Source organism: Ylistrum balloti, unplaced genomic scaffold (assembly GCF_031769215.1).
Source record: "Ylistrum balloti isolate Yb309-2 unplaced genomic scaffold, AGI_CSIRO_Ybal_v1 Utg369820, whole genome shotgun sequence".
Classification (NCBI taxonomy): Eukaryota; Metazoa; Mollusca; class Bivalvia; order Pectinida; family Pectinidae; genus Ylistrum; species Ylistrum balloti.
This window is the reverse complement of record NW_026781988.1, coordinates 208,083-231,186: the sequence shown is the minus strand read 5'-3', so window position 1 is coordinate 231,186 and position 23,104 is coordinate 208,083. Positions and strand designations below refer to the sequence as shown.

The window sequence follows — 23,104 nt, the reverse complement described above, 5'->3', positions numbered from 1 at the left end:
CCTGATGATTGGTATGGTAACTACCCCGGCCCCTGATGATTGGTATGGTAACTACCCCGGCCCCTGATGATTGGTATGGTAACTACCCCGGCCCCTGATGATTGGTATGGTAATTACCCCGGCCCCTGATGATTGGTATAGTAACTACCCCGGCCCCTGATGATTGATATGGTAACTACCCCGGTCCCTGATGATTGGTATGGTAACTACCCCGGTCCCTGATGATTGGTATGGTAACTACCCCGGTCTCTGATGATTGGTATGGTAACTACCCCGGCCCCTGATGATTGGTATGGTAATTACCCCGGCCCCTGATGATTGGTATGGTAACTACCCCGGTCCCTGATGATTGGTATGGTAACTACCCCGGCCCCTGATGATTGGTATGGTAACTACCCCGGCCCCTGATGATTGGTATGGTAACTACCCCGGCCCCTGATGATTGGTATGGTAACTACCCCGGTCCCTGATGATTGGTATGGTAACTACCCCGGTCCCTGATGATTGGTATGGTAATTAACCCGGCCCCTGATGATTGGTATGGTAACTACCCCGGCCCCTGATAATTGGTATGGTAACTACCCCGACCCCGAATGTTTGGTAATAACTTCCGCATATATCTATTACTGTACCACATCAATCGGATGCGAATCTTTGTAAAGTACGACCTCGTACGTCTGGACACAGTCTGTACTGTATACACCGAAACCTCTATAATCTGGACACTTTTTGTCCTGTATATAGTAAAACCTTTTTTGTCCTGTGTACAGTAAAACCTCTATAATCTGGACACTTTTTGTCCTGTGTACAGTAAAACCTCTATAATCTGGACACTTTTTGTCCTGTGTACAGTAAAACCTCTATAATATGGATAGCTTTTGTTCTGTGTACAGTAAAACCTCTATAATCTGGACACTTTTTGTCCTGTGTACAGTAAAACCTCTATAGCGTGGATAGCTTTTGTTCTGTGTACAGTAAAACCTCTATAGCGTGGATACTTTTTGTCCTGTGTACAGTAAAACCTCTATAATATGGGCATTTTTTGTTCTGTGTACGTAAAACCTGTGTACAGTAAAACCTCTATAATATGGGCATTTTTTGTCCTGTGTACAGTAAAACCTCTATAATATGGGCATTTTTTGTTCTGTGTACAGTAAAACCTCTATAATATGGGCATTTTTTGTCCTGTGTACAGTAAAACCTCGTTCGTTCGGACACTTTTTGTCCTGTGTACAGTAAAACCTCTATAATATGGGCATTTTTTGCCCTGTGTACAGTAAAACCTCGTTCGTTCGGACACTTTTTGTTCAATGTACAGCAGAAGCTCGTTAGTAGGACCCTGTTTGTATGGATACTTTCTATTCCAGGATACACAAGAACTTCTTTAGTTGTAAATGGATATATTAAAATATTTCATTGTCAGTTTTCGAAACATCGTTGACTTCATCAATCGGAATACCTCACCCCGATTCCAGTACATATTACCTTAACCAAAAATCCGAATTCTTACTTTATCCGCTTCGAATGCTGTTGCTATAACTATTAGGAATGTGTAATTTTTTTATCATTAAATGAGAAGCCAGCAAATTTTGTCCTCAAGGCCAGGCACTTTTTCTCCTCGCCAGTCATTTATTCTTTACTTTTTCAAAGTGAATTAATCTGTGATTTTCCCCTATAATAAGAACTGCTACACGATATATATATTAACTGCGGTTGTTGATGTTGTTTGAAATATATGCAGGTACTCCCTTGATACCTAGTTATGTCCGTTTGATTTTGGTACTGATCATGAAAACAAAATGGCTGACAGGCGGCCATTTTGGATTTTGGCTGTGAAAGTCTGTTATCACTTACTCTTGAGAAGTTCAGTGCACTAAGTTCGGTTTTTCTCATACTTGTAGGCTCCCGTTGGTCGCTAGTTATGCCTTTTGATTTGGGGACGGATCAGGAAAACGAACTGGCCGACAGAAAAACCATCTTGGATCTAATACTTAAAGGCTATTGTTGCTATTTCTTAAGTGGAATTTTCAAATTTCATGTAATTATGATCCAAAAACAGAGGCAAGAGTAGAAGAAAATAAGGAAAGTTACAATTTGAAGGAGAAACATGACCAAGCAATGGTAGGTGCCAAGATCTATGAACCCTCGTTTACTTTGAAAAAATAGTTGTAGCATGTTGATATTGGAAATTCTATGAAATCATCACACCAACCAGGAACAAGATCAGACTTGGACGATAAACAAGTGAATATTGCTGTTACCAAATAGAAGATGGCGAATTATGGGTACCGCGAAAACGATTGTTATGTGTGGCAAAATGGTTCAATACATTATTATTTGTAATGTGTACAATATCACGTGTCAAAAACACAAAAGAATATTCACAAGATACACTGGTATATATAAGGTTATCCGTTCAAAAGAAACATTACAAATCGTGTTCCGTGTTGGTGGTATTACCTGTAATACAGTAGAGACACAATCATTACGAGGCTGTAAAGTCGCTTTTGCCTATCTGATGATATTTCTGTCCACACTGAGTATACAAATCTGGACGGGGAATATATCCACTACATATTGACCACATGATACGAAACACAGATTGTTAAGCGTCACACACATTTTCGTTGTGTCGGAGTCATGCATACACCAAGTCGAAAATACATATTTCAAACAAATATCAGCACCAATATATTTTCATATCACAACAACGTGTAAAAATTCCATTGATCATATTCGACAAAATGTTTGTATCCTACAAAAATACTTGCCGACTCAATGAGCATCTTCCAGAGGAAGATGAATTCAACTTCCGTTCCGATTCATTTCGGAATCATCAAAATGTTTTAACAATCAAGTCCTTTAAATTCCAGGAAATTGTCCACATATATATGTGCCACAGTCTTCATTTCCTTGTAAAGGCTTACATAAGTTGTTGCAGCATCCAGACCAAGTCGACAAAATCAGAAGGAATCATCCAATCAACGTAAAAATTCCATCTCGAGACAGACAAGTTATTGTAAATAATCTTAAGGTTTGTCAACCTACATCTCAGAAGATTAATATTTTGTACACCGGAAGTGACTATATGTGGTCCTGCATTTCCGCTTCCATCTCGAGATGTTCACTGTAACACACGTCACACACAATGCAACTCTCTCCTCCTTGAAATGGAATACGTTTTGTATAGCAATGTCGACAAACAATATCGGAACACCGTCTACAGGAAAACTGAAAAACACACAAAAGATAAACGTTTTTCTTTTGTTAACAAAGTACGACTTCAGTGGCGAAAAAATTAACAGGGGTAAACGAAGGTAAATCAGACATCTGACAAAGAGAATGAGAATTTGATAATTAAATTTAATTTTACATATATACACAATGTCATTTCCTGTTAAAAGAGGATCTAAGATATCAAGCATGACGTCATAAACTTACCCGGTGTTCTTCTGTAACAAAATCTTTCTGGCACACATTACACCGCGTGGCCGACGAAATGTTCGGAACTTCATTAGTTTCTTGCAAATCTTGTGTAGGAGGCTGTAACGTATAAAATGTCATTATTAACAAAATATCTTATATCTTGCACTCATCAGAATAAAAAATAGGTATAAACACACAATGTTTCGTTTTCTTTTTTTCCTTTAAACTTTTTTCTCATGCGTGGTTCTTCAGGTCTGCGTTATTCTGTTCGACTTTGATTTGTCTCCGTTTGAAGAAATCCTTTAATTTATAAGCATATCTATGATGAAACTGACTCTAGCAAACACACGTTCAGGCAAATGTAGCATACATCCTTTAGCTAACTCTAGGCTGACTTGATACACATTTATCCTACACGTTTAACTTGTAAAATAACGTAAATTTTTACGAGGTAGGGGGTGGTAACATATTCTTGAATGATTTCAGCAGAAACCGTAGGTATAACGTGAAAAGAAACATGTAATCTACGCAAGGATACAATGTAGGATACATACACCCTTAAGGTGACAGTTCTGTCGTGTGTAATCCGTGCAGTGCACAAGGGGAGATCCTTAAATGGGGAGGACGTAACTGATAAATCGCAGTTACACTATTAATGTTTCCTTAGGGAAATAGACTTAACAAAGTTCCAAAAATACTGTGTTGTGTAACATACACCCTTAAAGTGGCATCTCTGTCTTGTCGATCAATTACTGTAGCGCACAAATGGGAGATATATCAAATTATTTTATCAATGCTTAAAGGGAGATAACTCATCAATTACATGTTTTATTTATAAAGAGCAATACACAATGTAATATACGTAATGAAATGGATGTTAATCATGAATAATATGATAGAGATATCCGGAGTTCTTGAATGCCAAGCGATACGTGTGTTTACATATATCAACAGTGAATATTGTCGTTAACAGAAAAAAATACAGTAATTATTCAAGCATTGAGAATTCGATATCAGATGTGACAACAGACCATTCCATGGCAGATTATCTATAGCCTGTAGATATGGAGTGATTACTGTCCACCACACACGCTAGACATGTCAACACTACATGGTACACTTCATACATTATACAGTCGAAGCACATAAGCTGTACACAATAAACCATTGTTGGACAACACATTTCACTGGATAATCAAAAAAGGCGGTAATTGATTTCCTAATCAAGTATAAAAACTATTGTCGCCATTTTTTGTTGTTATTGGAATACGTAGATGGTTGTATGAATATATTAGAGGAGGTGGGGGTGGGGGTGGGGGGTAAGGGGGGAGGGGGAGAGGTGTTGGGTTCAGGGGGGGAGGGTGTTGGAGATGGATTTGTTTGCTACATTATAAGTTTCTAATCTTTGTAGTTTAAATATGAATTTCGCGTTGTGTAGTGACCTTTGCACCCTTCACAAACTGACACAAATCTATTGTTATTTGTGTTAGAGCTTCAGACAATTTATAACATAGTTTGGCTCCATTTAAGCCACGAAGAAATAAATCAGCTGTTCCATAACCTATAATTCTGACATATATACTGTATTGATTTCATGTCTATATACATATGACATTACTATGATCTATATCCCGTTGACGTTATCACGCTATCGTGTCTCTAGTAAGATAAAAGAAACACGCCAGGAAAGCTTGCCGGGACCTTGAGTATTGACAATAGAGGCCAGGAATTAAAGACAAAATTAAAAAAAAAAAACTACACAGTCATACTGGTACCGTATATTTAAAATTTCATAATTTCATACGGAAAAAAAAAAGAAAAACGATTAGCCATTTTAGAAACTCCAGAACGGTAACTGAACCACAATTCTCAACCCAAAAAGAATGACAACGATTAGACCGGGATTTGAACTCCGGACCTCCACATGACTTACACGTCGAAGATATATCCAGACAAATCTCATTATAACGACTCTGTTGTACAAAAATGGTTGCAGGGATAATATCCTGTCTTTTGGGTAGGATAGAGAAATCTCACACAAGGGTAGAGATTCTTGGCAAAGCCTCTCTCATTGTGGATATTTCTCTGTCCTACCCTGTAGGTTAAGGAAAGGCGATGCAATATAATTTCACCAGAGTTTCGATTGTATTCACTACATATAGCCCAGCTGAAATTATTTTGTAATGTTAAAACTGCTTTTCGCCATTAAAACATATTAGTTTACACCCATTATACCGAGTTCGTACAATGTAAGATTTGTATTTTCAATGAACCTAACCAATAATCTATGTTAACCCGGAATCATTCGACATGAAGCGAGATGTGATAGAAATATAATGGGTAATCCCCAAGGGATCTAAAGTGACAATTATATCGTTCTTTTTATCAATTTTATCAATCATAAACCATTGTAAAGTTAAACGATTCTTTTCCTATGTACGTAGCAGCATACACAAATCTTTTATGGGTATGTGAAAGAGACTCCACCTAGATAAATATTTAGTTTTCAGTATTGAACACCCCATAATAGACTACTATCAATCTGTTCTTACATGCATCTTTATGCCCCTTGAAGGGAGAGCATATAGTCGCCGCTTTGTCAGTCTGTCCGTTTGTTCGTCCGTTCGTCATAATTTTGTCCGGAGCATATCACAAATACTATAATAGGTATCAATAATAAACTTCATGTGTAGATCGATCTTGATAAGGAGAAGTGCAGTGTACAAGAACCATAACTCTCTTTTGCACAATTAGCTCTCTTGGAACTAGCGTTTATTCTGGAGCGTTCTACTATGGAGTCACGTGATTCTTTTGTTCTCGATTGTATTTGTGACAGCAAGGATATCGTGAACATTCCATTATCATCTCCCTCCAGACAAACTTCGATAAAAATGAGTTTCAGTGACCAAAATAAATCTATATAAAATTTAACTCGGATAAATAAAATTTCTCTGATATCGTAATGTTTCCATATTTGTCCATTATTCTACCATGGAGAATATCTTTCACGAAACTTATCTACCGATCGGACATCTTCGGGGTTTTCCGGAAAGTGTAAAATATCATATGTATCTCCTTTTCAAATGAGTTCCCTCGGTAGGGGTTTTCAGTACTCACCTGTTCAGCAGTATTGGTAAGGCCATCAGTAGGAGCAGGTGGGCTTTAGGAAGGAGGGGGCGTGGCAAACATGACGTAGGGGGGTGGTGGGCTGTCCCTGTCGATATCAGATGGCGCTCGCATCGGGTAGATAAAATTAGAACGAGGTCGTCTTCTGCCGGATCCAAGTGGTCGGGTAAAACATGAACACGTACTATCAGACTGAGCACGCGCACTGCTTACACGATTTCTCCAACTTGATATTTCACGTGGCTTTTCGTAGTAATCCACTGTCGGCCAAACCAAAAATTGACGCATGGTTTTAAATCATCGAGTAATAAAGAACGGTAGCAAATGTACACATTTCACACGTCAAACAGTTCTACAATATTTATCGTAAAGGCTCAATGATCTATGACGGAAAACTGGGAACATAGGGATCGGAACACAGATCAGTGGGAACATAGGGATAGGAGAACAGATCAGTGGCAACATAGGGATCAAAAAACAGATCAGGGGGAACATAGGGATCAGAACACAGATCAGTGGGAACATAGGGATCGGAACATAGATCAGTGGGAACATAGGGATCGGAACACAGATCAGTGGGAACATAGGGATCAGAACATAGATCAATGGGAACATAGGGATCAAAACACAGAGCAGTGGGAACATAGGGATCGGAACACAGATGAATGGCAACATAGAGATCAGAACACAGGTCAGTGGGAACATAGCGATCGGAGCACAGATCAGTGGGAACGTAGGGATCGGAACACAGATCAATGGGAACATAGGGATCGGAACACAGATCAGTAAGAACATAGGGATCGGAACACAGATCAATGGGAACATAGGCATCGGATAACAGATCAGTGGGAACATTGGGATAGGAGGACAGATCAGTGGGAACATAGGGATCCGAACACAGATTAGTGGGAACATAGGGAACAAACAACAGATTAGGGGGAACATAGGGATCGGAACACAGATCAGTAAGAACATAGGGATCGGAACACAGATCAATGGGAACATAGGGATCGGAACACAGATCAGTAAGAACATAGGGATCGGAACACAGATCAATGGGAACATAGGGATCGGATAACAGATCAGTGGGAACATATGGATAGAAGAACAGAACAGTGGGAACATAGGGATCAAAGAACAGATCAGTGGGAACATAGGGATCAAAGAACAGATCAGTGGGAACATAGGGATCGGAACACAGATCAGTGGGAACATAGGGATCGGAACACAGATCAATGGGAACATAGGGATCGGATAACAGATCAGTGGGAACATAGGGATAGGAGGACAGATCAGTGGGAACATAGGGATCAGAACACAGATTAGTGGGAACATAGGGAACAAACAACAGATTAGGGGGAACATAGGGATCGGAACACAGATCAGTAAGATCATAGGGATCGGAACACAGATCAATGGGAACATAGGGATCGGATAACAGATCAGTGGGAACATAGGGATAGGAGGACAGATCAATGGGAACATAGGGATCAGAACACAGATTAGTGGGAACATAGGGATAGAAGAACAGAACAGTGGGAACATAGGGATCAAAGAACAGATCAGTGGGAACATAGGGATCAAAGAACAGATCAGTGGGAACATAGGGATTAGAACACAGATCAATGGGAACATAGGGATCAGAACAAAGATCAGGGGGAACATAGGGATCAGAACACAGATCAGTGGGAACATAGGGATCGGAACACAGATCAGTGGGAACATAGGGATCGGAACACAGATCAGTGGGAACATAGGGATAGGAGAACAGATCAGTGGGAACATAGGGATAGGAGAACAGATCAGTGGGAACATAGGGATAGGAGAACAGATCAGTGGGAACATAGGGATCAGAACACAGATCAGTGGGAACATAGGGATAGGAGAACAGATCAGTGGGAACATAGGGATCGGAACACAGATCAGTGGGAACATAGGGATCGGAACACAAATCAGTGGGAACATAGGGATCGGAACACAAATCAGTGGGAACATAGGGATCAGAACACAGATCAGTGGGAACATAGGGATCGGAACACAGATCAGTGGCAACATAGGGATCGGAACACAGATCAGTGGGAACATAGGGATCAGAACACAGATCAGTGAGAACATAGGGATCGGAACACAGAACAGTGGCAACATAGGGATCGGAACACAGAACAGTGGCAACATAGGGATCGGAACACAGATCAATGGGAACATAGAGATCGGAACACAGATCAGTGGGAACACAGGGAACAAAGAGCAGATCAGTGGGAACATAGCGATCGGAACACAGATCAATGTGAACATAGCGATCGGAACACAGATCAATGTGAACATAGAGATCGGAACACAGATCAGTGGGAACATAGGGATCAGAACACAGATGAGGGGAACATAGAGGTCACAGCACAGATACATGGGGACATAGAGATTCAGTGGAGTGGATTGATTGTCACAAACTACAGTTATTATCATATACAACAGTTATTGTCACAAAATACACTTAATGCCACATACTACAGTTATTGTCACAAACTACAGTTATTGTCACATACTACAGTTATTGTAACAAACTACAGTTATTGTCACAAACTACAGTTATTGTCACATACTACAGTTATTGTCACATACTACGGTTATCATGTACTGCCCTTATTGTAACGTACAACACAAGTGCAATATCAAAACAGCTAATGCATGGTATACCAGATTTATAAAGTTTTTTTTTAAAACTTACATGATGTTCCAACAAGAGACAGTCCCCAGATGACGCTCCAAATCCAGCCAACTAGGAAACAGGCCGTTAGGAGGAGCTGCAAAAATCCTACACCAACTACGGCTGCGCCAGAACACAACTTCTGGCGGCGGGACATTTCAACAGCATCTCCACAACAGGGCATACACATTCCCGCCACGATGGTGCCTGGGCAACAGAGCAATTTTTTTTTTTTTGACCTCGTTTATATGTCTATATACATGTGATATTTAAATAAATTTTGCACAGGTTGTCAGAACTTACTTATCTCTCTTCTTCTTAATAGTTAAAATTTAAGATGTTTATGTCATGCTGTTTTGTTTGTTTTAATTTGTTTACATACATCTGCATGCACAAAGGGTACCCATTCGAGAATATGTGTCTTTATATGTAGAGAAGCTTTCTACATTTGTGACACAACGTAAGTCGACAATTATCATACTTTTGTATGTGGAAACACAGGAAATACATTCTTCAGACGTAAATTGATAACTCGGTGAATGGAACAAGCTTTCGTTAAAATAGCGTAAATTGTCTACAATTAGTCCTTTAAGCATTGAAGCACCACAAACATGTTAAGGCACTGGTATTTAAATTGATTGACGCAAATTAAAAAAAAGAAAACAATAAAAATTCCATACATTGTTATTCATCTATTCATTGAAAAACATAAATAACCACAGGTATTCTCCAAGGGATAATTGCTTCAGAAATATTATCATTTGTCGTTCTAAGTAAAAGCAAGTCTATCTATTATTCATTGAATAGTGTGTGCACGGCCAAAATAAAATAAGAAATAAAAAATAGGCAAAATTCTTTGTCAACAGAAACGGAACTGAGTTTAATGAATATAAATGAATAAAGCTACACACACTTATTTTATTTTGGGTAACACACGCTACAATTTGGTAAAAGATTTCAAGCCGTTGTTAACGTGGCAATTACAAGGCATGCACTGTTATATATGTGTCACGCAAAATCAGGCGGATTCGAACCAAATGATCTTTAATGGGGTCGTTTAGCAACAACAGCGGTCAGTGATGCATCTAACAATTAGAATACATGAATTAAGTCGGTATATAGGTCTACATTTTGGACTTACCTATTCCAGGCGCCGCGAAGTTCATCAGGCAAAATGCGATTGCCACTGGGATGGGAAGAATTGGAACAATGAACTCATCGACAACCACTTCCGGTTGTTCATCCTGCACGTGGCTTCTATCTGTCAATAAAGAGATGTCTATCCGAGTTGAACCCCGACATGCGTTAGGAACTTGTCGACTGTTCGACAGACTCGGAGTCTGTCCATGATTTCCGTTATTGCTACCATGTACCGTCTGTCTGTTAAAATGATGTGTCGTGAGTGTTTCCGGTTGTTCGGGTACACGCGTCGTGACTGTTTCCGGTTGTTCGGGTACATGTGGTGCCTGAAGTTCATGTCCCTGGTGACGATCTATGAAACTTTCGGATCGCACAATCTGATTTAAGTCCACGTGTCTCCGATTTCTCGGTGTAAGCCCATCTCGTTCACTTCCTGCCAATTGCTGGCGCTCGTTTTCAACCAAATGATGCTGCATTTGGGGATTCTGCAGCTCTGTCTGTGAAGAGCGATTGTCAGACTGAACCTGGTCATCACCACCGTCTCCGATCAGACACGGATCTCTGGACTCCTGTCCCCCTAACTGTAAATTCTCCACTTGTCTAAACCCTTCAGTCGTATGTAGGGCTTTACATTCTCTGTCCTCCTCGTGTGTCTGAAATCGCTGCGGGTTCTGATCATGATATGGTTGCAAGGGGTTTCTCGCCATCAATTATTAATAGAACATAGCTGGGTGGATCTACCTATCACCAATCAATCCTCACACACATGCTTCCGTGAACACTATCACTGACAAGCTCATGTGGACCAGCCTTTTAAATACTTAAACACACACTCCATAATGGAACAGTAGGTTGTTGTTCTATCCGTAGATTTCCTTACCGGATATGGAATAACAAATCTAAAAATCTTACGTAATATCCTGAGAGTGTATGATATATAAATGATTATGGGATTAATACCATAGGTATAGCGAAAACACAGTTGTTATATTGTCGCATACCTGGAATGAGACGGATTACAAACGGTGTACACAAAAAAAAATACAACTCCGATACGTCACGGTAGGAATAACATAAGCCATTGTTAAATATACACACGATTTTAAATTTCAGTACAGTTAAATCCTACAAACCTTTCCCCAGATTGGTGTGCTTACTGAAATATTTTGAGAATAACACATACGTTGTTAATATCAAAAGATATATATTCATTTATAACTAAACTTTTCAGTTTGTGAATTATTTTGTTTTTGATACAAAATTACGTTTACATATCTAAGTTTATAATGTTGTATATTAATTACAAGTCCTTAATTAAGCTAAGTGGAGATGGTCATACAATCCTATATATTGCTGATAGGTGTTGCCTGTATATGTCTATGGAACATTATAGGCTCGACTCCGACACATTTACAAATTAGATGTAATATGACACCATTGTCTTGTCATGTAACGTAATTCTAGGTATGTTAAACTGGATCATTTCAGTTAATCTACATGTACATAACAAATTCTGGACTTATGAGAATATAATCAACAGCTAACGGAATCGATATCAGTATGTGGTTTAGTTAGTTTCATCGAATTATAAATAAACCTGATATGAAAATTATCATGATTTTGCTATTAGTTTTACAGTAGTAAAAAAATCATATTTTTTTTATATTCTTTTTTCCCCCAAATATATTAGAAACTATATCTCTTGGCATATGGTAATTATCTTATACATGTAATTAGAGCAGATCAGAAAAATGATTTCAACAGATGAAAAACATAATGCCTTTGTAATGATATGGGGGACAGAAAGAAGCAGTGACAGATAAGATAAGACGGAAAGGACAGAAGAAGGTGCATAAGGAATGATAAAAAAATACATTTTCATCGTTTTTTCTTGATTTTTTCAACTTAGACTGCAGAATAAAGATTTCAAATGGTGAAATCTCGAAATAGGTCTATTACGTAACCCATTCTCATCCCGTGTGATATTTATGCCGTGAATTACCTTCCAATTCTCGTTTACAAGTTTGTTGATATCTCCCGCTGTATATTTCAATATCTCATATTATTTACATTCTGATATTTCAACATTATTATCATTAGGGTTACCGACAATGATCACCAGAGAAAGTTCATATGGATTATTTTAGATATAACTTCCCTACAAAACTCTTCACCATTAATTTCTTGTCTTCTGTCTGTCCAGTACCCCGACTTCAAACACACACAAAATGAACCGTCTTGGCTTTATATATATTGGAATTACCAATTTCTGCCATTTTTTGGTCACGTGATCGTGCAATTTAGAGAAACTGAGCGGAAGTTGTGACAGTGTTTTTCTTTTTTTTTTTTAAAAGTCTCCTTGCATGCACTCCGGATCATATTTAAACTAACATTTGGTAGAGGATTAATAAGCACGATGAGGACAAAGTGTCTAACTGAATCAGAGTTATTTCCCTTGTTAGGCGAAATTGCCTTCGATTACAAACGGGAAGTGTGCTTTTTTTCCCCGAAAGGTACACTTTGATTAAGAATCTCCTTCCACTCCGAAAACGCAGTATATGCTATTGATTTTTATTTTCAGTTGAACTAATTACAACTGGATTCTTTATGAAACTTTAAGAAAAATTCATATAAATAAAATTATCGTTTGAGGTGATATAAGAAATTTTTCGAAGAGAAAAACTCAAAAACAAAAAAAGACATTTTTCTTTTTATTTTACGCTTTCATTTAAAGAATTATTTCATAAAAATATAGTTTTGTATTAAGCACAGAAATACCGCAAATGTTAAGAAAATAAATGTCACGATATTTATAATCCTAATATTGGATGATACAATGACCATCCTTTAGATTTTACGGTATTCCTAATTTTACACTTAGTCGTTGGCTACAAAACACGCGCCTTTTCGATATCTACATTATTTAGTTCTATCAATTACCTGTTAAATTCCCAAAGTATATTCTTCATAAAACAGCTAATTTACATGACTAAAGACAGAATGACGGCCAGCATTTTCATGACCTTCAAACGACATTAATATGTTTCGTACATCCGGAATTGTCTATATTATACATTGGTATAACTTTAGAGAGATACACCTCCATTCCTTTGTTATCATGAAACGCTGCCCGCAGTAGTTAACAATCCTTAAACCTTGTGCCCTTCAGTAGTCAGGAATGAGCGGATAAGTTAAAGTGTGAAAGAAGGGTTTGGAGAGTTGACCGTGATTATCAATGTATTTCAAACATGTGCTTGTGTGATTCTGTGTTTGTTTAGTACAGTGATGTGTGTGGTGATGTGATTCTGTGTTTAGTACAGTGATGTGTGTGGTGATGTGATTCTGTGTTTAGTACAGTAATGTGTGTGGTGATGTGATTCTGTGTTTAGTACAGTAATGTGTGTGGTGATGTAATTCTGTGTTTGTTTAGTAAAGTGATGTGTGTGGTGATGTAATTCTGTGTTTTTTTAGTGATGTGATGTGTGTGGTGATGTAATTCTGTGTTTGTTTAGTGATGAGATGTGTGTGGTGATGTAATTCTGTGTTTGTTTAGTGATGTGATGTGTGTGGTGATGTGATTCTGTGTTTAGTACAGTGATGTGTGTGGTGATGTAATTCTGTGTTTGTTTAGTGATGTGATGTGTGTGGTGATGTAATTCTGTGTTTGTTTAGTACAGTGATGTGTGTGGTGATGTAATTCTGTGTTTGTTTAGTGATGTGTGTGGTGATGTAATTCTGTGTTTGTTTAGTGATGTGATGTAATTCTGTGTTTGTTTAGTGATGTGTGTGGTGATGTAATTCTGTGTTTGTTTAGTGATGTGTGTGGTGATGTAATTCTGTGTTTGTTTAGTACAGTGATGTGTGTGGTGATGTAATTCTGTGTTTATTAGTGATGTGTGTGGTGATGTAATTCTGTATTTGTATAGTACAGTGATGTGTGTGGTGATGTAATTCTGTGTTTGTTTAGTGATGTGATGTGTGTGGTGATGTAATTCTGTGTTTGTTTAGTGATGTGTGTGGTGATGTAATTCTGTGTTTGTTTAGTACAGTGATGTGTGTGGTGATGTAATTCTGTGTTTGTTTAGTGATGTGATGTGTGTGGTGATGTAATTCTGTGTTTGTTTAGTGATGTGATGTGTGTGGTGATGAATGTGATGTGTGTGGTGATGTAATTCTGTGTTTGTTTAGTGATGTGATGTGTGTGGTGATGTAATTCTGTGTTTGTTTAGTACAGTGATGTGTGTGGTGATGTAATTCTGTGTTTGTTTAGTACAGTGATGTGTGTGGTGATGTAATTCTGTGTTTGTTTAGTGATGTGATGTGTGTGGTGATGTAATTCTGTGTTTGTTTAGTACAGTGATGTGTGTGGTGATGTAATTCTGTGTTTGTTTAGTGATGTGTGTGGTGATGTAATTCTGTGTTTGTTTAGTGATGTGATGTGTGTGGTGATGTAATTCTGTGTTTGTTTATGGTGATGTAATTCTGTGTTTGTTTAGTGATGTGATGTGTGTGGTGATGTAATTCTGTGTTTGTTTAGTGATGTGATGTGTGTGGTGATGTGTGTGTTTAGTGATGTGTGGTGATGTAATTCTGTGTTTGTTTAGTGATGTGATGTGTGTGGTGATGTAATTCTGTGTTTGTTTAGTGATGTGATGTGTGTGGTGATGTAATTCTGTGTTTGTTTAGTGATGTGACTTGTTTAATTCTGTGCTTGTTTAGTGATGTCATGTGTGTGGTGATATAATTCTGTGTTTGTTTAGTACAGTGATGTGTGTGGTGTTGTAATTCTGTGTTTGTTTAGTGATGTGAAGTGTGTGTGTGTTTGTTTAGTGATGTGATGTGTGTGGTGATGTAATTCTGTGTTTGTTTAGTACAGTGATGTGTGTGGTGATGTAATTCTGTGTTTGTTTAGTGATGTGATGTGTGTGGTGATGTAATTCTGTGTTTGTTTAGTGATGTGATGTGTGTGGTGATGTAATTCTGTGTTTGTTTAGTGATGTGATGTGTGTGGTGATGTAATTCTGTGTTTGTTTAGTGATGTGATGTGTGTGGTGATGTAATTCTGTGTTTGTTTAGTGATGTGATGTGTGTGGTGATGTAATTCTGTGTTTGTTGTGTGTGTTTGTGTGATGTGATTCTGTGTTTGTTTATGTGTGTGTGTGTGGTAATTCTGTGTTTGTTTAGTGATGTGATGTGTGTGGTGATGTAATTCTGTGTTTGTTTAGTACAGTGATGTGTGTGGTGATGTAATTCTGTGTTTGTTTAGTGATGTGATGTGTGTGGTGATGTAATTCTGTGTTTGTTTAGTGATGTGTGTGGTGATGTAATTCTGTGTTTGTTTAGTGATGTGATGTAATTCTGTGTTTGTTTAGTGATGTGTGTGGTAATGTAATTCTGTGTTTGTTTAGTGATGTGATGTGTGTGGTGATGTAATTCTGTGTTTGTTTAGTGATGTGATGTGTGTGGTGATGTAATTCTGTGTTTGTTTAGTGATGTGTGTGGTGATGTAATTCTGTGTTTGTTTAGTGATGTGATGTGTGTGGTGATGTAATTCTGTGTTTGTTTAGTGATGTGTGTGGTGATGTGTGTTTGTTTATGTGTGTGGTGATGTAATTCTGTGTTTGTTTAGTGATGTGATGTGTGTGGTGATGTAATAATTCTGTGTTTGTTTAGTGATGTGATGTGTGTGGTGATGTAATTCTGTGTTTGTTTAGTGATGTGTGTGGTGATGTAATTCTGTGTTTGTTTAGTGATGTGATGTGTGTGGTGATGTAATTCTGTGTTTGTTTAGTGATGTGTGTGGTGATGTAATTCTGTGTTTGTTTAGTACAGTGATGTGTGTGGTGATGTAATTCTGTGTTTGTTTAGTGATGTGATGTGTGTGGTGATGTAATTCTGTGTTTGTTTAGTGATGTGATGTGTGTGGTGATGTAATTCTGTGTTTGTTTAGTGATGTGAGGTGTGTGGTGATGTAATTCTGTGTTTGTTTAGTGATGTGATGTGTGTGGTGATGTAATTCTGTGTTTGTTTAGTGATGTGTGTGGTGATGTAATTCTGTGTCTGTTTAGTACAGTGATGTATGTGGTGATGTAATTCTGTGTTTGTTTAGTGATGTGATGTGTGTGGTGATGTAATTCTGTGTTTGTTTAGTGATGTGATGTGTGTGGTGATGTAATTCTGTGTTTGTTTAGTGATGTGATGTGTGTGGTGATGTAATTCTGTGTTTGTTTAGTGATGTGATGTGTGTGGTGATGTAATTCTGTGTTTGTTTAGTGATGTGATGTGTGTGGTGATGTAATTCTGTGTTTGTTTAGTGATGTGATGTGTGTGTTGATGTAATTCTGTGTTTGTTTAGTGATGTGATGTGTGTGGTGATGTAATTCTGTGTTTGTTTAGTGATGTGTGTGGTGATGTAATTCGGGGGAAGTTTAGACAACAGTGTGGTGATGTAATTCTGTGTTTGTTTAGTGATGTGATGTGTGTGGTGATGTAATTCTGTGTTTGTTTAGTGATGTGTATGGTGATGTAATTCTGTGTTTGTTTAGTGATGTGATGTGTGTGGTGATGTAATTCTGTGTTTGTTTAGTAATGTGATGTGTGTGGTGATGTAATTCTGTGTTTGTTTAGTGATGTGATGTGTGTGGTGATGTAATTCTGTGTTTGTTTAGTGATGTGATGTGTGTGGTGATGTAATTCTGTGTTTGTTTAGTGATGGGTGTGGTGATGTAATTCGGTGTTTGTTTAGTGATGTGTGTGGTGATGTAATTCTGTGTTTGTTTAGTGATGTGATGTGTGTGGTGATGTAATTCTGTGTTTGTTTAGTGATGTGATGTGTGTGGTGATGTAATTCTGTGTTTGTTTAGTGATGTGTGTGGTAATGTAATTCTGTGTTTGTTTAGTACAGTGATGTGTGTGGTGATGTAATTCTGTGTTTGTTTAGTGATGTGATGTGTGTGGTGATGTAATTCTGTGTTTGTTTAGTGTGTGGTGATGTGTGTTTGTTTAGTGAGTGATGTGTGTGGTGATGTAATTCTGTGTTTGTTTAGTGATGTGATGTGTGAGGTGATATAATTCTGTGTTTGTTTAGTGATGTGATGTGTGTGTGGTGATGTAATTCTGTGTTTGTTTAGTGATGAGATGTGTGTGGTGATGTAATTCTGTGTTTGTTTAGTAGTAGTGATGTGTGTGGTGATGTGTGTGTTTAGTGATGTAATTCTGTGTTTGTTTAGTGATGTGATGTGTGTGGTGATGTAATTCTGTGTTTGTTTAGTGATGTGATGTGTGTGGTGATGTAATTCTGTGTTTGTTTAGTGATGTGATGTGTGTGGTGATGTAATTCTGTGTTTGTTTAGTGATGTGATGTGTGTGGTGATGTAATTCTGTGTTTGTTTAGTGATGTGTGTGGTGATGTAATTCTGTGTTTGTTTAGTACAGTGATGTGTGTGGTGATGCAATTCTGTGTTTGTTTAGTGATGTGATGTGTGTGGTGATGTAATTCTGTGTTTGTTTAGTGATGTGATGTGTGTGGTGATGTAATTCTGTGTTTGTTTAGTGATGTGATGTGTGTGGTGATGTAATTCTGTGTTTGTTTAGTGATGTGATGTGTGTGGTGATGTAATTCTGTGTTTGTTTAGTGATGTGATGTGTGTGGTGATGTAATTCTGTGTTTGTTTAGTGATGTGTGTGGTGATGTAATTCTGTGTTTGTTTAGTGATGTGATGTGTGTGGTGATGTAATTCTGTGTTTGTTTAGTGATGTGATGTGTGTGGTGATGTAATTCTGTGTTTGTTTAGTGATGGGTGTGGTGATGTAATTCGGTGTTTGTTTAGTGATGTGTGTGGTGCTGTAATTCTGTGTTTGTTTAGTGATGTGATGTGTGTGGTGATGTAATTCTGTGTTTGTTTAGTGATGTGATGTGTGTGGTGATGTAATTCTGTGTTTGTTTAGTGTGTGTGGTGATGTAATTCTGTGATAGTTAAGTCAAAAGAATTAACTCCTGAAAAAAATATGACTTTGTTTAGTAAAGTGATGTGTGTGGTGATGTAATTCTGTGTTTGTTTAGTACAGTGATGTGTGTGGTGATGTAATTCTGTGTTTGTTTAGTGATGTGAAGAGTGTGGAGGTGTAAATATGTGTTTGTTTAGTGATGTGATGTGTGTGGTGATGTAATTCTGTGTTTGTTTAGTGATGTGATGTGTGTGGTGATGGAATTCTGTGTTTGTTTAGTGATGTGATGTGTGTGGTGATGTAATTCTGTGTTTGTTTAGTGATGTGAAGTGTGTGGTGATGTAATTCTGTGTTTGTTTAGTGATGTGATGTGTGTGGTGATGTAATTCTGTGTTTGTTTATTACAATGATGTATGTGCTTCATGTTGTAGTTTTATGTTGTATGACTTCTGAGCATTTCTAATTGTTTGTCTATCCTCTCTGTGTATCTGACAATGGACTGCATTTCGAGCTGCAAGAAGTGATTATCTCCCTTTAACTGACCGTTTTAAAGATACATGTAATTAAAATACTGTAGTAGTCTAAAACATTCATAGTATCATATCTGCAGGGGCGTAGCTAGCCCAGCAGAAATGTGTAAGCCCAGGCGAGGGGTTTGAATTTCTTGATGTCAAAGATGTTTTGAATCGTTTCCTGAGAAAGTTTTTTTTTATTTGTTTAACAACAAACTTCAACCCCTGATATTTATTTTCAACCTTAGTTTTGTAATTTTGTCCGACAAACTCTATGCATAGATTTTTATGTGTAAACCCGGGCTTTTTCTTTCTATGGAAGCTACGCCCCTGATCTGAATAACCAGGATACTTATTTTTATTCCCCATAGTGGACGTTAAGCCGGTAAATAATTAGATAAAGATATATAAAAGAATTAATTGATAAATAAAAATAAGTAACCAAATAAATAAATAGATAGATAAAAGATGAAAATAAATAAAAGAATAAATAAAGATAAATGAATGAATTGATAAACTCTCTTGTTCTTTCCTGATGTAACAATTCTGTGGGAGTGTAAATATGCACATCCTTCGTCACTTTGTTACTTTGTCATTTTTATCTGATAAGGAAAGTGATGAAACTTATTCAGCGAAGTAAGAATAAGAGTCCGGCTCAGAACGGTAGAGACAAAAAAATACTCTTCCTTTTCACTCTGTCAACATCCTCATAGAATTTAAGCTCAGTATTTGTAGTCAAACACTGAAGCACCCGTCTCCGCCTGCCCCTGAAGCTAACATTAGTTGCTGTCCGAGATTTCGATGCGTGTCTCCAGCTGGAAAATGTGCATACCATCGCAATCCAAGGTATCTATCGAGAGCTTGGACAGGTATTTGGTTTCGGCGTATCTTGAGCCTTAGTAGATATCCATGATCTTTGCAGGGCTCAAGGTGGTTGTGATGGAATATTGCCTCTCTTGTCAGCTATCCGCTATAAAACCGGTAAGTTCATGGCTGCGATGATGTATGGACCCACCGAGGACGGTTTAACCTTTGGGCACTGACCCACCTTGGTTGCCGAGTGTCCACTTTGAGCACAACGTCCCCAACTTAATAATGATTTTGGTTAAGGTGTTCATCATAGGAGCGTTTCTACCGGTCCTGTGCCGCTCACGAGCTAACTGGTGAACTCCTTGCAATTGTCCTGAAATGACTGTACATATAGCGTTCCTGATTAAACGATATATTATCCAGGAAAGTATCAAGTGGTTGACTCCCAAATATCATGATGTTTGGGGTAAATCTAGTCTGTTAGTGGTTTATAGCTCGAATAGCACCTGCCAGATGCTGCAACCTCTTTATGTTCTTGGAAGAATGGATAAACATGTGATCTTCTGAGTTAGCCCCTCTAGCAATCATTTATACTTGTATAGTCAGGACAAATATTCTGATATCCTTACCTGAATTAACACTGGAGAACCTGGTTATCCAACAATATTGTATAATTGGAAAGGTCGAATGATGCCGTGAAAATTCATGCCGATAATAACGGCATCCCCGATATCAGTCTCTACGTATGCGGCCTTGGTGTAAATGGATAAAACACACACATTGATTCTGATGTATCTTTTATTGTTTTTTTTCCCCCAAATATTCCATAGCCCCAATGTTGTATGATATGAAAAAGCTCTGTTTCTCGACTAACAGTGTATATTGTCTGTACAAATATTATTATCATCCGTAATTCACTATGTGTAAATCAAATAAACACGGGTCTAACAAATTCAATATCCAGTCAAATACTTGCAAGCACCACATCGATCTGACCATATCATAAAAAAAACAATGAGCAAATACAATCATGCAAACATCATCATGATTTAAAATCAAATTCAAATATAAAGCAAAAAATGAACAAAAGAAACATTTACACACGGACCTCTGAAAATAGCACGAGGGAAAATATGTGGTGTTCCGGAATAGGCAGCGCCCTGTAAATCTTGATGATTCCAAATTAGTAAAGGCACGTTCTCAAATGAGAACAAGGTATACAACGACGGAACCAATAGGAAAACTAACGTCAAGCTTCTTATCACACAAAGAAATGAAACATTTCTCAATGAGATCACTATGGCGACCATAAAACTTCCCCATAATTTTCATCATTAGTCATTGGTAATTAATTTTTTTACCATTTCTTATTGTAAAAAATTTTAAAACAATCGTATTGTCATATGTATAGACTTCAGAAAAGTAGTTCCAATATGGCGTAGTCATAAGGTTAAAAATTGAATTTGCCTTGCGTGTATTATGATGGTTCCTTGAAATTGAGAATCCGAACACCCTAACAATGTTCACTATCGCCAGTCGTATTTTTGAAAATCATGTAACTTGTGTTATCAAAACAATAAGAAAGTACTGAAGTGAAGCACAGAGCTTGTTGTATTGTTCCCTATATCTCTATATCTCTTCATCGATACTAAAGTTAGGTAGTGTCTGTGAACACAACCCTGATGTAAACGTCCTACACTTGGCCTTAAATGGATACATCATTTTTACGGATTGTTCTAACAATGAAGCTACCGATTACAACAAGTGATTTACGATACTGTCATGCGTACAATCTATACAAGCAGTATCGATTTCAGGAAAACTCACACTGTCGAGTCGAAAATAAACTTCGTTCAAAGGTTTTTAAAGTTGAATGTCCATATATCTCGTCGTGATCGTTTTGCAAAGTGTCTAAAATTATAACCAAAGCTTGACCGGTATATAGATTAACAGTTATTCTGAAATTTGAAAATTTGATTTTTTACATACATTGTGAGACTTATATACGTCATGTCATACCGTTAAAAACAAACTGAGGTACACACACTCAAATCCATTTTAAACCAATCCAGCCTAGTTAGGTACACGAAACTCACCTCAATTTAACGAAATCCTGTTAACAAACACAATGTAGTAATTACCAGTCCAGCCTAGCGAGGTACATGAAAATGACCTCACTTTAACGTATTTCTGTTAAACCCCTTAACTCCCAACTTCCCATTTCTACGCATTGTAGAAAACCCGTCATATCTCCCTCATTTGTGGAGGTATTGATCTACTGATTAAATCTCATAAATTTGTAGAAAATGCCGATCAACTTTTGATCTTAGTAAATTTTGATTTGGTAAACCTACATTTTTTCCTGTGAGATGACGTCAGAAAAAGCATGCAGCACGCGATATCGCACTGTACATGTAAACGCACCTACTCCATATGTACCCTTGTGCAATTTTTTGTGACGGCTTTCTGAATTTTGCGTAACATCGACTAGTGGAACCAACTTTTATTCGCAATCTCCGCGAGCGCTTTATGGTATTATGTGTTGTAATTCTAAACCAACAAGCTTCAGCTGTCGATCATACATTTTTTTTATTAAATGAACAAACATCCATTTTTATAAAGATCAGTAATAACAACACTCCAATATATAAATTTGACTTATTCATTCATCAATTTAACAAGTTTAACGTGCGCTATTAAAGCCTTTTGTCTTTCAACATTTCAGGAGACGCAATAAATTTGACAATCAGGTTGTTATGCATATAAACAATGTCTCTACTTAAATTACACAAGTTGATAAATATGAATTCATTAATATAGGTTTTCCACCCTTATATGCTCATATTTATATCATGCCCCTCGTTTCAATTGATTTAAGCTTTGTATGCATGTCTGTGTTCTAATATATATATGAATATAATTCAGGAGTTATATTCCATATCAGAAGAGAAAAATAGATGTTTACTTGTTGCATTGTATAAACGATGTAAACATATAAAATGTGTATGCAGATCTTTCTTCAAAGAAATTTAGGTTGCCATCGTAACCAGGCCACTATACACTGGTGATTGTGTTATATGCACCAAGTTGTATGATAAGCGTGGTGATTTCAATTTCCCTCTTGTGAATTTCTCATTTCTGCATCCCTAACCTATGGTGTTTTCATGTTGCAGTTGGTTCGATATTCAAAGGACTCTTCTTTTTATCACTATTTTCCTACAAGAAGTTATAAAATGACAGATAAACTCGTAACACAGAGTTTCAAATGATGCAGGTTGATGAAAAATGAATGGGAAGTTTTAGTCAAATGTCGTCAAAGTTATCCCAATGAAAAATACTCTACTTGTTTGTATGATGTGAGGCGGTAATAATAATAATAAGAAGAATAAATTTATTCAGGAGAAATATGTACAGATTTGTATACAAAACATGAATATAT

General features: G+C 37.4%; 1 pseudogene; it reads right to left on the bottom strand.

Moving 5' to 3' along the window:
* Nucleotides 1–3,084: 3,084 nt before the first annotated feature.
* LOC132545042 (uncharacterized) lies at nt 3,085–11,103 on the bottom strand (annotated as a pseudogene).
* Nucleotides 11,104–23,104: the final 12,001 nt, after the last annotated feature.